Here is a 15,633-nt window from a genome sequence, read left to right as displayed (position 1 = left end):
CCAGAGATACAGTATGGAGTCCTGTAGTATTTTACGTCGACACTAGGGGTGTCTCCTGCTTTTCACCGCTGCCAAGAAATCAACGCCCTTTTTTAATAAACATTTATTTTAGCCTAAATTATCCAGTACCCTGGCTGCAGGAGGACTCTGGCAATATTTTGGTTTTACAGCTGGAGAAATATAAGTGGCTTAAACTTTTTCGTTCTTAACCCTTTAAGAGCAAGGCCAGGTGTTTATCACATTTCACATTAGATCTCACAGGGCCTGGGAGCCAAAAATGGGTTTCCTTTTGTTTTTAAGCAGGGGATTGCAGACTTTCTTTTAAAAAATAAAGTTGTAGCAGAAACTGATGCACCGTGCTCAGGCTGTCTTTGTGTGTACACTTTAATGTCTGTTAGATGTGCATTTGGAGAAATATTTTGAAATGTGTAAAGGTTTGGTTTCAATTGGGGACTAAACCAATGTGTTTGCTGAATGCCTTCACGCAGTCTTGGAGTGCATTAAGACTATGAGAAAAGAAGGCTCATATTTTGAGAACAAGGTATTAATGAAGTCGGGACTTGAAAAAAGTTATGATTAGAAATTACGCTATGGTTGCAATACTGCTAATTGCTGTGAATATATAGATGAACAGTGATCATCTTCCACACAACAGTTGAGCTCATACTGTCATTAGTTGGGTCTTATGTGAAAATTTTGTTCTCAAAGACTTGCCTGATGAGGTATGCTAACATGCATAAAAGGAAAGAAAATGTTATTTAACCATGATGCCCGTGTGTGTGTGAGTGACCTGTAATAAACATAACTTTCATGTATGATTAACTTTATTTTTTTTCCTCCATTCTGTTGTAACTAAAGCTGTCCTAGCATCTTTTAATGGTATAATCATGTTGATTATTACTTTGTGACTTCTTGAACAGTATTTGTGTATGATCAATTGCAATGTGTAAATGCAGATGCTGGGAAAAAAAGGTGTGCTGGATATTATCTCTGCCAGTAAAGGTGTTTGTTTGCTCACATAAGCAGTAACACCACCAGGAGAGTTTTCACTGTAGCTGTATCGGTACACTGGTTCTGATAACACCTAACAAGGTGCCTTGTAGTCTGAAAACCAAGCTAAAACTAAATAGCTGATAAACATTTAAAAAAAAAAATTTCATTTAAGTTGCCATTCTTTTTACTGTCACTACCCTGTGGATGTTTTCACTGAAAGTTCGCTTTTAATGAAGAAGTAGAGTAGACCTTGTTTCAACCTTTACTTTATTAGAATAGAGCAATTCTTTTTCACAGTTTGGGTAACATTTCTTTTGTGTTCTTACAGGACCAGAGAGCTGACAGTTATAGTGAAGAAAGAGGTGAATGTATTGTTGTGTTCATAGTCAGTAGCTTAAGATAAAACATAAACATCTAGTGAGTCAAAGAATGTAGCTCTGGATGTTTTGGTATATCCAGTTCTAAAATAATCTATCGGGCAGAACATAAGATGATGAGTCGGTTACATAATGCTTGAAGTAATGTTGATATGCTATTTCTGTCAGAGTTGACTTAGCAAGTTTTTCTTATGAGTGGTATTTTCTAGGAAAAGGTAAATAGCACAGGTAGATGCTGTTAAACAATCTTGGTTTTGGATAGATAAATTCTGTTTTCTTGGGATGGTCTGCATTCTGGTTCGTATCCAGCTCTTGAGCTTTATAGTTGTAGGACAGAAGACACAGAATTCCACAGGAGTCACCCAAACCATGTTACGTAGTGCACCCATCTTCTTGGCTAGACTCTATTCAGTTGTTTTGACTCACTTTACTTGAGTAGTGGTGCTTCTGGTGCATTTTCTCCAGCTGAAGCTGATCTAAGTGTTTCTAAATTACTGAAGCCGAGAACCACCAAAACATTTTTTTGCAATAAAACAAACCCCAGAAGACCATCTTGAATCATTGTTTACTATTTAGCAGGGAGGGTATGAAATAAGTTTCTTCTTAGCTGAAGAAAAAACTAGTTCTTCCATTACCAAATCATAATTTCACTGCTATCATTACAGACATCTGAATAGTCAGTTGAGTTTTGTAACAGGTGGCAGGAACTGAGAGGCACTCGCGTGGTCTGTCCTATGTCTTACAGCCTACTGGTGGTCTTCTGCCACAGGTGGAATAACTGGTCTAGGATTCAAACTGTGAAGCTCATGTGCAGGTCTTAAGCAGTATTTGGCAGGCTTATTTAAGCCAGTTTGTTTAATAAAAGATTTTAGTTTGGAAGTAATTTTCAGAGGCATAGTTTAGAGGCCAATTTGAATACGCAAGTTTACTTAACTCTGTGATCTACAAAGGAAGACAGATCCTGTTGATGGAGGAGGAAAGAGACTTTTTAAAAGTAATTATATTTTTTCACTATTTCTGCAGTAGAATTCTGTCTTTATATGGTTAAACTATTAATTTAACAATAGGGAGGAATGAAAATTGAGTAGTTTAAGGGAAAATGGTTTGTGGTGGGCATGCCTCAGGAACTCCAGAATATTCATCTTCTAAGGCATCCGACTTAGCACTAAAAGGGAAGCTTTAAGGCAGTGAGATTAATAACATCTAAATTGGGTTTTTTATTCATATTTTAAAGGAGATGGGACTATCTTCTGTCACTCAGTGCCAGAAAAGGAGGCTTCAGTAATTCTGGTATTTCTGGGGAAACAAATGAGGCAGAAATGCATATTTTAGTGCCAAACCATTTCTTGGTCTGCTTCTGCCTCCTCATTTCCCTCATTTTTGTATGTCAGAAAGACATACAGAAAGTTGTTAAGGTGTAGCCAGGCTTCTATAAGAAAATTACCAGTTTTTGATTGACATAGTACATACTTTCAAGAAGAAATGAATGTAGCAATGAAGGTCTTGTTGCTTTCTTGCAGCTGGGTGTTGAATCAGTGCTTACCTGGCAGTGTTGCAGAAGGAATAGCTTTTTTTTTAATTGTAGGTATGCTTAATAGTGTTCTATTGTAATTCATAAATTACACTTGCATAAGATTTTTCAACATTTCTTTGATTTCCCTGCTAGTAAAAGAATTCTTTTGCTTTCCCTCCCCTTTTTTACTGCCTGTGTTTAGCTGAATTTTGTTAAAATTGTATCCTCCTAAAATTTTGTAAGTCTGAATGGTAGTTGAGCATGAAACTGTTAAGACTTTGGTTTAGTTATATGAAATGGTGACCAAAAATTATGTTCATTACTTTTTCGTAATTTGAGCTAATATGTGACTTCTTGAAAGCAATTTGCTCTTGATTTCCTTGCCCCTCCTCTTTCCTCCCAAGCCTGTTCTCCCTGTTCTGGGTAGTATCACTTGCGAATTTCTAATCGGGAGAAAGATTACACTGCACTGTTCTTTGTTGATTAGCAGCCAATTCATTTAGTGACACATTTCCCTATTTTTCATGCTTCTTCTGGCCTATATGTTTTTCTCTTTTCCTAAGCTTGTTTATTCCTGTGTGTTCCCTACAGAAAGACCATAGGGGCAAAGGGGGCTGGCTGTTCCCATACTTACTACATGCTAGTTCTTTGCCAGAATCATCAACAGAAATAGGGAAGGTGCTACTGTGTGATGTCCTTGTCATGATCAAACTCCTCTGCTTCTGGAGGAGTGAGCACTGCAAGGATGGGGGAGTAAAGATTGAAGTGGTGGGGAAGGAATGATGAAAGGCATGGATCTACATCAAAAGGGAGGAGTGAAAAGTGCTTATGCTTAAAGGTTGTGCAGTTGGAACCTTCTGAGCAGGATATTGTAAAAAATAAGTGTCTTGTTTTACTTGCGTGCCCCGTTAATTAAAACAGAAAAAATGTTGGAACTCCTGGAAACTGTAAGAGTTTTATTGGCTGACTTGATTATATAAATTACTTAAACATGTTCTTTCTTTCCCAAAGACCGTAAGAGCCTATCTTGCTGTGCTCTTGTGAAGCTGGTAAATATTGTCCTTGTTCTACAAGTGAAAAATGCTGAGGTTATGGTAGGGTAATAACTTATCCAAGGCCCTTTTTATTGTTTAGAAGTTAACATTAGTATGTGATGTTGGAAATGGATAATGTGTTTGCAGCTCGGAAAATAAATAAGAAGTCTAAATCAAATTAACTGCTACGAATTTTGAGGTCTTTGGGCTGATGAATTATTGGAGTTAGAATGCAGCCACCAGAAAACTTACTGTACTCTGTCCGTTTGACTTAAGGCATGTGATGGTGTGCAGTGGTTGAAAGCTTGGTAATATACTACCTTCTTTCAACATCTTTGTAGCATTGTGTTAGCCACTTACAGTGACTTCTAGAGATTAGACATGGAAGTGGGCCTTCTATGTCCCATAAAAGCTATTCAGTGGCCTAAAGTAATCTTGACACCAGCAGTTTGAGAAAGATCTGCTACAAAGATTGCCTTAATGTGCTGAATGAAGTGGGACAGTCTTGGATATGGACCAACGTCTTTTAATCTGGAATAGACAGATCTTTCAGTATACCAATTCAAGTATTTTGGGAATGTTTTCACTGCTGTTTCCCTGGATCAATGATCAGGGAGCTTAAATGACTTGAAATTAATGATTTTGTAGTGATTTAAGTACAGGACTAGAAGCAATATATTCTGCTTGACGTATGATGTAGCTAGATTATTTTGGTCACCATTTGAAATACTATATTTCCTTAGTAATATTGAATATCGAGATATGTTTAACCAGGGTTAAACTTAAACTATGGCTTGTCTTCCTGTTCAGGTCTGTTCTGTATAATTTGAATGGCAAAAGTCTGTGAAGAGGTTTTTTTTAAAAAAAAGTTTCAGGTGTGTCTAACAATAAAACCTACATCTTTCAAGTGAAGTAACTTTTGGAGTGACGGTTCTTTTAAATAGGAAAATTTAATCTTGAGATTTTATGTAGTTTTCTAAATGTGTAACTTGAAAATTTTAATTTGGTAACTATACTTTATTAGGCCTTTTCCACATACAGAAAGACCATTAAGATGTTTATATGTCGCTTTTAGATTGTACATAGCACAGCCACAAGCACATTGTTACTTTAACTGCTTGGGAAAACTATGTGGATGGTGCAAAACAGGCTGGAGACTGTCTGACTTGCTTGTAACTTGACAGTGAATTGGCCCTGCTATTGATACTCTGTTCCACAAATAAGGAAGAATCCCTAGTGATATAAATAATAATCTTTTAACTGTGTTAAAGAAGTCTCAGAAACCCTTTAAATGCTTTGGATTAAAGGACAGCATTGCTCATGAACTGCCAATAAAAATCTTGGCTTCCAAGCTGTAAACAGGTTGTGCCAGTTAATACATTCAGGTGAATATTTGTGAAGTCTGTGTTGATGGACATTTTTAAGCAAACTGTTAGGCAAAGAACCGGAACTCCCCCAGTAAACCAATACTGTGCCTATTGTAAAAAGCTTATGCAGTGAGCTTGAAGTTCAGAAACACTGTATATCATTGTCTAAGTTAGGTAAAGTAGGAATTAAAAAATGTAGTAAGACATTTGTTAAAGAACTTCAGTCAGACTTTGGGGAGGGGCAGGAGAGGGAGGGCTGGGGTAACAGATAGGAAGCCAGGATTACTACATTTCTGGGAAGAAACCCAGCTACTGGAAAAGAGTATTCAGCTGTGATTCTCACAAGAATATAACCTTAGGATCATCTTTAAATGCTGTGGAACTTCCATTCTTCCTCCGGTATATTTGTGACAAATGTGGACGCTTTTTACCCTTTATTTTAAGCAGCTGGAAAATTTGGGAAGGAAGACCTCAGCTACGGTACTCTCTTTTTCTACCCCTTCTCCATTGTTACCCTGTGAATAGCTCCTCTATGTACATTTATTGGGTGTTTTGGGTTTTTTGTAATAGGTAGTAATAAGACAAAACAACTGTTGTGTCACTGCTGACTATGTAGGTTCTGGATAGCATCACTGAAGTTGAAAGAAGTCACTTGAATTCCCTCTGCTCAATGATACTACGGCTAGCAGAGAGGCCTTTAAAAGGAGTTTTTTTGAAACAAACCACAGATATGACTTTAGGCCTGAGCTTATGAAGGAGAATATCTCATGTACTTTGTAGGCATGATGACTGAACGGCTTTTTCAATGTTGTGTATGTAATGATGTTCCCTTGGGGAAGTTTATTTTAGTATTGAGCCACTGCTTAACAGGCTTAGCACCTTGGTATTTGAGCAGTCATGGGTCAATTTTGTTGATAATACTGAAGGAACACTTCACAGATTTCACAGATAAAAGCTTGATTGCATGTAGATCTGCTAACAAGTCTAGAATAAAAATCATGATAAATAAGAGAACTTCTAAACAGCAATAACAAAAAATGTCATATGAATAAATAGACTTGATTTTTATGTTTGACTTAAGTAGACTATCTTGGCTGACTAATCACTGTTCTTGGTTAGGGGTATCTGGTAAAATATCTGTTCCCTACTTATTCTTAAACTTTTTCAGGGATTCTTATAAAAATCGTGTTAGTTTTCCTAAAGTATTTTATTCAAAACACTAAGTTTGGTTATTTTAGTAATAAGATTAAAGCATTTGCATTGGGTATCGCTGGTGTTAGTTTATTTCAGACAGTGCATTGAAAAACCAGATTAGTGACAAATGTAATTTATAAAATATGAAAGGTTAGTAAGTTTGAATCTTGTGTAGTCTTGAATGTTAGAGTGCAACTCCAGTGTTGGGGTAGCTGAGTTTGCCAGAGTTCAATTCTAAAAAATTATCTTTTGAGAGGCCTTGAAAAAATGAACGGTGAGCTAGAAGGTGGCCAAATTCCCTTTCTTGGTGAGAAAACAAAGTCATGTGAGTAAAAGGGACTAAAATTGAGGGGAAGTAGAAGATGGTGGTTTAAGATCTAGGCATTGTATGTAATGATGTAGTAGTACTGTAATGTTCTATAGCGGGGGGCAGAGCAGTTAAAGATTCCAGAAGAATTGGTTTGAGTGAGAGTGTGGGCGATTTTTAGCAATAGTTTTATCTTGGCCTCTTTCTCAGAGGTATTGTTTAGCATCTGTGCAGTGTCATAAATGTTTTGTGAAGTCAGTCCATGTTATCCAGCATCTCACAAAGAGCAGTTAAAACACTTTTTTTAAAATTAGAAGTGTTCTTTGATTTGCAGTTCATATTACAGACTGGTATACAAATGTATACATATTATATGCTGCCTTTAAGGTTTGCAAGCAGTAAATTTTTGGAAGTGTAGCCTATGAAGAGATAAGATGGGAAGTAGCAGAAAGATGGTAGCCTGTGGTTCTGTGGGCAGATTGTGTATACATGCACAGTTGTGTCAATGAGTCTTCGGGGGTGGATGTGGTAATTTGTACTGTGCCTTGGACTAGGATGACTAGATTCTTGATTGTAAGCCTCCAGAGCAACTGGTAATTATTACTGGAGGGCTCTGCAGGGGTGTATCTGCTTGATTTATTTTGGGACCTGTGGACCCTATAAATAGCAGTAATTTTTCTAATGCTGCTTTGTGTGTACTTTTATGCTTGCTTTTATGTACATTTACAACTTATGGAAATTTACAGCTCTGCGGGACAGCTGTTTTTAATTGTATTGCTAGTTACAGCAATTAATAAGCTCTGATTTCTGACAGGATGAAGGGATCTTTTCTGTAGCAAGTGCTATGAATCTTTACCAAAAATCATGCTAACATCTATAGGTAAATGAGGTTTTGGATAATTCTTCAAACATTTGACACATGATTGTTTATAAGCTACTGAAACTGGTTTGGAATTCTAATTTAATCTTTTGAGTACCCTTTTATTAGCTTGTAGCAAAAGTGCTAGATGTCTCTATTTGCTACCGAATGTTAAATATTTGCATTCCTGTACATAAATACAAGAAACAAGTCAGTTCCTGCCCTGAAGAACTTAACCTAAAATATTCTATCTTTTTAATTGCATTTGAATATTACTTCATATAACCAACTCCCAAATAGACGTCACCTCAGCGTTATGATTTAAAAAAAAGTCAGTATTTTCTCCATGACACAGGTCATATAAAGAAAGCTGTTTCAAGATTTTGGAATATTCCATAGCAGTGAAAACCTTAATTGAAAGCAGTGTGGTATTTTTCTGTGTTTTACTATGTTTCATTTTGCTTTCCTTTGATTGGGAAGTCTATGATAATGGTAATTGGAAGACTTCAGAAATTCGCAGTGCATCTTTTTCAGAAAATTAATTCCTAGTTTGCTGGAAATTCTAGAGTTCTGGAAATTTGAAGTACTCAGTTAGAATGGAAGCTGGTAATGCCTGAAGACCTGTTTAATGTTTTGTAAAATGCTTGATATTTTAATTACAATGGTTTTGATCCCTCTGTGTTGGATCACAGTGTTGGTAGGGCCTGCTTTCAAACCATATGACTCATCTTTATTCTTTACTGAATTCTTCATGAGTCCTTGAGTGGCATAAACTAAACCAGAGCTTGTTAAAATGCCTCAATTTAATAGCTGACAGCTGTAAGTTCTGATGAAGTTATTTTCCTTTTGAAGAAATAAAGAACTAAGTATTAAGATTAGTGTTAACTATCAGAGACGGCTAAGAATACTGGAACACAATCTGTATTTTGCAGATTCTGTATCTATGCAACGATTCCCCTTCAGCATAGTCTGCTTCTTCCTTTGATTTGCACATCTTGCCCAGTTCTGCATCTTTGCCTCCTCGACTGTTTTCTGTTCTTGTCAGTTCATGAAATCAAATCCCATTTTTGAACTATCTTTTCTGTTTTCAGATACATGTCCTTTACACAATTCTTTGCTGTGTTCCTCAGCCTCTTTTGTGATAGATCCTGAATGACATTTTATTAATTGTCTACTTTCCTTTGTGATATTTTTTGCTGTACTGTTTCGATTCTCTTTTCTTGCTGGCCAGCCATAAGACTCTTATCTCCCTTTTGTCAAACTCAGACTTCCCTTTTTCTCACTGAGTGGTATTAAACTGTTTATAAGTTTCTTAAATGGGAAGAAGGGCTGGTGACAGCATGTATTTATGCAACCTATTTCTGTGCTCTTGTACCATTTGATCGAGTACTGTATGCTGACCTGTGTGACTTTCCTGAAACTTTGTCCTTGTGGCATAGTCTATGCGAATTGGCAATATTCTCTGAATTCATAGAATCATAGAATAGTTTGGGTTGGAAGGGACTTCTAAAGGTCATCTAGTCCAACCCCCCTGCCGTGGACAGGGACATCTTCAACTAGATCAGGTCATTCAGAGCCCCGTCCAACCTCACCTTGAATGTTTCCAGGGGTGGGGCATCCACCACCTCTCAGGGCAACCTGTTCAGTACTTCACCACCCTCAGCATAAAAAATTTCTTCCTTATATCTAGTCTAAATCTACCCCCCTTTAGTGTAAAGCCATTCCCCCTTGTCCTGTCATAACGGGCCCTGCCACCATCTTTTTTATAAGCCCCGTTTAAGTACTGATATAGGCTGCAATAAGGTCTCCCCGAAGCCTTCTCTTCTCTAGGCTGAACAACCCCAACTCTCTCAGCCTTTCTTCACAGGAGAGGTGTTCCATCCCCCTGATCATTTTCGTGGCCCTCTTCTGGACCTGCTCCAACAGGTCCGTGTCTTTCTTATGCTGAGGGCTCCAGAGCTGGAGGCAGTACTCCAGGTGGGGTCTCACCAGAGCAGAGTAGAGGGGCAGAATCGCCTCCCTCGACCTGCTGGCCACGCTGCTTGTGATGCAGCCCAGGATATGATTGGCCTTCTGGGCTGCGAGCGCCCATTGCTGGCTCATGTCCAGCTTTTCATCCACCAGTACCCCCAAGTCCTTCTGGGCAGGGCTGCTCTCAGTCCCTTCATCCCCCAGCCTGTCTTGATACCGGGGGTTGCCCCGACCCAGGTGCAGGACCTTGCACTTGGCCTTGTTAAACCTCATGAGGTTCCCACAGGCCCGCTTCTCGAGCTTGTCCAGGTCCCTCTGGATGGCGTCCCATCCCTCTGGTGTGTCGACCACACCACTCAGCTTGGTGTCATCTGCAAACTTGCTGAGGGTGCACTCGATCCCACTGTTGTATGTCATTGATGAAGATATTAAACAGTACCGGTCCCAATCCGGACCCCTGTGGGACGCCCCTCGTCACCAACCTCCATCTGGACATTGAGCTGTTGACCACTACCCTCTGGATGTGGCCATCTAACCAATTCCTCACTCATTGGTACTTAAACTTCCCAGCTCAAGGATGCTTGACTCTTTTCAACTGTTAGTAGACTGTTGTATGCTGTAGAGCTGCATCAGCTTTCTTTTCCCTCCAGGCCTTCTAAGATCCATTTAAAAATATCGGTGCAACCGTTCCCAAAGCCTTAACCTGTGCAGTTAACTCATTACTGAATACACCGTTAAAATCTAAAAACTTAGGATAATCAGTTGATAGAGAAAGATGCGCTGGTCACATTGTTCTTGAGTATTTCCAGCCTATTTTTGTGAATAGGGAATTATATTCAACCATAGTATAGTCTATTACAGTAAGTAGTATAATACTGTTATATGATGCAATATAATGTTATCTTCATTTCTTCATTTCTAGAATGTATCTTTGCTATTTTCTTCCCCTCTACAAATACCACTTGCAGTAGTACAGTGAATCTGCTGTCTAAACCCCCTGAAAAAATGAAGCCTTTTAAATTTATTTTATAACTGATACCGATCTCCCATTCTTCGCTTGCACAAGTTGCTGAACAGTTTGTGGCAAGGGAACTTTACCAGATACAAATTCATGTATTTGTTCCCAACATATATTTGTCGGTTGCTGTCAGAGGATAACATGCTCCGTTTCGTTTCCAGCTAGGTTCTCATCTTTCATGTTTGCCTCAGCCCAATACGTGTGTGAGATACATCTGATCAGTCATAAGCAGGCCTGTAGCCATTTCTTGCAGAAGTTAGGGAGGAGGTTTGTTTTCTCTACTGGAGGTTCTGTGACTACTGTAGCTCCTTCTCTGCTTTTGGAAAACCCTCTGCAAAGAGAAGTGTTATTACTCCTTTTTAATGCTCATAGCATTGCTGAGGAGTAGTAGTGTGAAACTGATCTAACGATTATCAGTTTTCTTCGTGCCTGTAGAGTTAGGGCTTTCAGTGTTATATCTGATTTTCTTGGTACAAGCAAAATCAGGAAGTTCAGAAACTTCAGAAGACTGAGCCACCCTCAGTTTTATTCACTTTTTTTGTATTTGGAGTGTCACAAATTATATTTTTAAGAGGTAGCGTTTCTGATTCTACAGATGTTGATAACGCTTGCCTTTAGCTTTTGGAAAATTACTCCAAAAATAAATTTAAATTCGCAAGCGTGGTAACAGGTACTATACCTTTAAGTGATAGTAATTTCCACAGCATACTAAAGCGTGTTTAAAAAACAAGGCAGAGAAAAGAAAGCTTACCTTTCACACCCCTCATCAATCTAGTGGCAGAAGTGCTTGACTGGAAGTGTTATAGAGAATATAAAAAATTTTTTGACTGTTTCTGTTAATTTTGGAGGGAGGTATTGAACTACCAATTAACTTGGCAGAGGTTTTACTGGGATTGTTCTAGAGAGCTGTTTGCTGAAGCTCCCTAGTTCTTTTTGGCTTTATAGTACCTGGAAGTGCTGAGAATTAAATTGGCGTAATTGAAAGCACCCTCATGAGAGTATAATCTATATATAGCAAATTATATTTCAGTGTGGCTTTAGGTCAAATTAATATCTTCTTGTAAAGTAACTGTCTGTTCCTATTTCTATGTAGGTCAGCCAGTGATTAATTCTCAGTTTTGCTGGACCACTGTTTTATTGCTTTGTGTTGGAGTGGAAGTTTTGAACATTGTCTGTTTTCTGGGAAGGTACTTCGGACAAAAACTGTTTTATCTCCAAATAGTTGCGAAGAAAGGAAGAAGCTGAAAGAGCTTTAATTGCCTAGTAAATATTTTACCTGTAGAATGGGTGTTCTGACTCTTCTGGGTAGTTTCATGTTTCTTCATTTGATAGACTATAAGATGCTAAATAATAGCTTAAGTATAACCTGTTAATTACTAGTGAAAACTGTGTGACTTTGTTCATAGTCCATCCAGGTTCTCCGGGATACTTGCATACTTTGGCTTAATGTTGAGAATGAAGATTTATTTCCTTTGTTCTGTGTTACTTTATTTTTCCAAATCTGAAGTTGTTGTTCTTTCACACAAGGATGTACACAATTTACTGTTTGCAGTTGCTTGGATTTTCTATGTTCATATTCACCAGTGAAGGGAAAACGTTCCTCTTTATTAATCAAATAATTAAATCAGAGAAGACTATAAATGGCTGATATGCAATTTATATCCGTTACTGTCCCTAAGAACAAGATCAACATGATAAGCTTTGGGTTTTGTTTCCCTTTAGTATCCCCTCAAGTGTAAGGTGTGTCATTGATTTTGAAGGAATTTGCGGTCTGTTTGACGCCCTACTTGTCATTTCTTTGTTACTAACAAGTTGACCCTTAACTCTGATAATCCTGTGACACCTTAGTCATGTGTTATAATCTTCAGTCACGTTTTATGCTTTCTCCCATACTGGTTATCATAAGCTTTTGCACTATATACTTACAAACAAAATTGCCTTCTTTGAAATGCTCTCTAAACCTCTTCAAATCCACTTTTGTTATGCATAAAGATTTATGTTGTGGGTTTTTTTTTAATGTCATTGATACATCTGTTGCCTTGCAGTCTTCTCTGTATCTTCTACCTTGTTTTGTACTTGGATTACAAATTTTCTGGTTGGACAGCATGGTCTTGTTTTTGTTTTCACTAGCATAGTCTTTGTCAATGTGACAGCACAGTCATGGAGTGGATTGGTTGGGCAACGTTATTGCAATTATCTTTAAAGTTGGGAAGGAAGGCTGCTGTGCTCTCTTTAGCTAAGGGAATTGAATAAACTTTAGTGAAGAGGCTTGTGTAGTAAACCTAGTAAGAGGTTTTGTAGGTGAAACCAATATATTAACATAAATGGAACAAATAAATTAGTGTCTTGCAAATTCTTTGACTTCTCCAGAAGCAATGGAGGACCAACCTGTCTCACCCCAAAGGCTTTCTAATGTGAACTCTTAATTGCATTAGAACTTACTTTCATTTAGTGGTGACAGAACTTTATTGTTCCCCTGCTGAAGGTTGAGTTGCTTCAGAATCTTTCTGGGAAACTACTTTCCTTGGCTTTTGAAGAGTTCATTATTCATTTATGCACTTAAAATTACAGGGTTCTGAGAACTTTCAAGAGTGATGCAAGCTTTAAAAATGCCAGGTCTGTAGTGATTGCGTAAGTAGACTGGGTTGTTGCCTCTAAAGAGTAGTAGCTGGGAACTGCCAAAAGTGAAATTGTCTAATAGCATGCACAGAATCGTACCTTAGCTCATAAAGTTAACACTTTTTTTCCTGTGACTCTTTTTCTCTCAAGTTCTATTTGCAGATTGCAGTGCTTATGCAAGTTTTTGCAATGAGAGATCTTGTTATTTTGTACGAGCATTTCTGGTTTCTCGTACATACGAGGTTTGGCTTTTCTTCAAATTATGAGATTTATTTGTTAGTTTTCTAAATGTGGCACAATCTTTTCTCTGCCTCACCTTGTTTTAAAAACTGCACTATGTTTGTCTCTAGCACTGTTAATTACGTCTACCTGACATTGCAAACTCTTGTCAGTGAGGTCATTAAATAGAGCAGAAGACTTTAATATTCACACATTACAGATGCAACAATGGAGTTAAGTTTAAAGCAATCCAGTTATCCTTTAGGTTTTTATTATGCCTACATCAAGCTTGTGTAAGGTAACTTCTGGTGATAGACACATATCTAGTGAATGATATTGTCAGTGCTAACTGTATGCTCTGACTTGGTGGCTCCTTTTCTCCTCCAAATTCAGGAAAAGGACTTTGCAGTAAAACTGTTTTCCATCTGTGATCATGCTTTCTTCTTAAGTAGTTTTACAAACTGTTTTCTTTGTTTCTACTGGATCCTTATGTCTCATTCTGTCTTAGGTGACAATTTTTTTTCTTGAAGACACTTCTAGTTTATCTGCAGATGAGTAAATACAGTGTTGTGTGTATGTATAGATCTGTGGTTAAACCAAGTACTTTATTGTACCTTCAAGGTTATGCAAGTTTCGATTTGTGTCACAATTGCAGAGCTTTCAGCAGAGTTCAGATAGGAAAAGCAATGGCATTTATGTATATGAATATATCATATAATCCTTGCTATAACTGGACAGACTTTACAGATTGCTTTTTTGGTCCTGAACGCTTCAAATTCAAAACATTAAAATTTAAAATGAGTGTTTTTATTCTATTTGACTAGATATGTTTTATTTCTATCTTTCCTTTAATATTAATAAAGCAAAAGGGCATATTAAAGCTAAAGGCTGAACCCTCTTATAATTATACTCTTGATTCCTTTAGTTTTCCTGTCTGGTAGAGGCTTTGGCAACAGTAGCTATCTCTAATTTCAGGCTTGCTTCATTGGTTTAGGGCTTCCCTGTGATATCCTAGAATAGCTACTTGACTGTGATGCCTTAAACCATTAATATCTGATTTTGGAGGAGACCCGTGGACAGTGGAGGATTTAAATAAAGCATAGCAGAAGTGACTGGCCGACTGCCAGCCAGAGGACAAGTGGCTTCCCTTAAAATGACTGACAGAGCTTGAGCAGAGCCATGACTGGATTAGATGGTGACTAAGGAGTAACCTGCAGGCTTTTCCTAAGACTTGTACAGTCTTTCTTGCATCGTACATCCTGAGAGGGAATGTGGTAGAACCTGATGTATATCCGAGAGGGAAGAATTTTCTAAAGAATCATCACTTCTTTTGTTACGAACAAATGGAATAAGTGTATCCAAAATAAGTTTTTTGTAGTAAGACTTTTTCTTTTTTAAATGTGGCAAAGGGAATTGTAACACTTATTCTGCATACTTGCAAAGAACAATGCCAGAATGCTGTAACAGCTTTAACCTGACCTGATCTCTACTGTAATCCCAAATCCGGCAATCCCCTTTGCCTTGGTTCATTATCTTTGATGTCTGCAATTTAAATGCCATGTTCAAGAATTAGGTATTAATCTTTTTTTGAGTTCCTTCAGTACTGAAGGTCACAGAGTGTTTTCTTTGGAGGCAGGATTAACAAATTTAGGCTACTTTGGGGATAATACATTTAAAACTTTAAATCTTCTCCTTCCAAAGGTAAGTTAAAACAAGCTGTGTTTTTGGTTTTTTTTCCAGCAGTGCCCTTTTTTTGACTACAAAATGCTTGTAGTCTTCCTTAATGTTTGCTGTTGATTAGCATTCAGGTGAGATACTGAGTTAGAATATTAACAGCAGCTGTAAGACCTGTCCCTTGTACCTTTGTAGTTTCACCTTTGAGTTAAGATCATACATAAAAATCGAGCACTGATACAAGTTCAGTGGTTTATCAGAATTCTAGTAAACCTTCCGAGAAGTGTAACTGAAAGCGTTACCGTAGCTTCAAGGGACAATTATTATGCTCACCGGCAGGTATAGGGGAGAGCACAGTTTATTCTGTAGTCCCAGAATGGAGACTGTAACCAAAGATGAAGGTGGAATGGAAGAGTATGTTGGCAGGCTTATGTCATTGGTCTTAAACAGCTAGGTGGAATTGTAACAGAGGTGCTGAGGAGTTGTGG

At 37.8% G+C, this 15,633-nt stretch overlaps 1 protein-coding gene across 1 annotated transcript in view; it reads left to right on the top strand.

Annotated features, from left to right (window-relative positions):
- The window catches only part of PPP3R1 (protein phosphatase 3 regulatory subunit B, alpha), a 40,982-nt gene that overhangs the window by 1,096 nt on the left and 24,253 nt on the right, over positions 1 to 15,633 (top strand). The gene's annotated exons all lie outside the window — the stretch shown is intronic.

This window comes from Aptenodytes patagonicus, chromosome 3 (assembly GCF_965638725.1).
Source record: "Aptenodytes patagonicus chromosome 3, bAptPat1.pri.cur, whole genome shotgun sequence".
In the NCBI taxonomy this organism is placed as follows: domain Eukaryota; kingdom Metazoa; phylum Chordata; class Aves; order Sphenisciformes; family Spheniscidae; genus Aptenodytes; species Aptenodytes patagonicus.
Note: the sequence above shows the minus strand (reverse complement) of the source record. Positions and strands in the feature narration are given on the sequence as shown.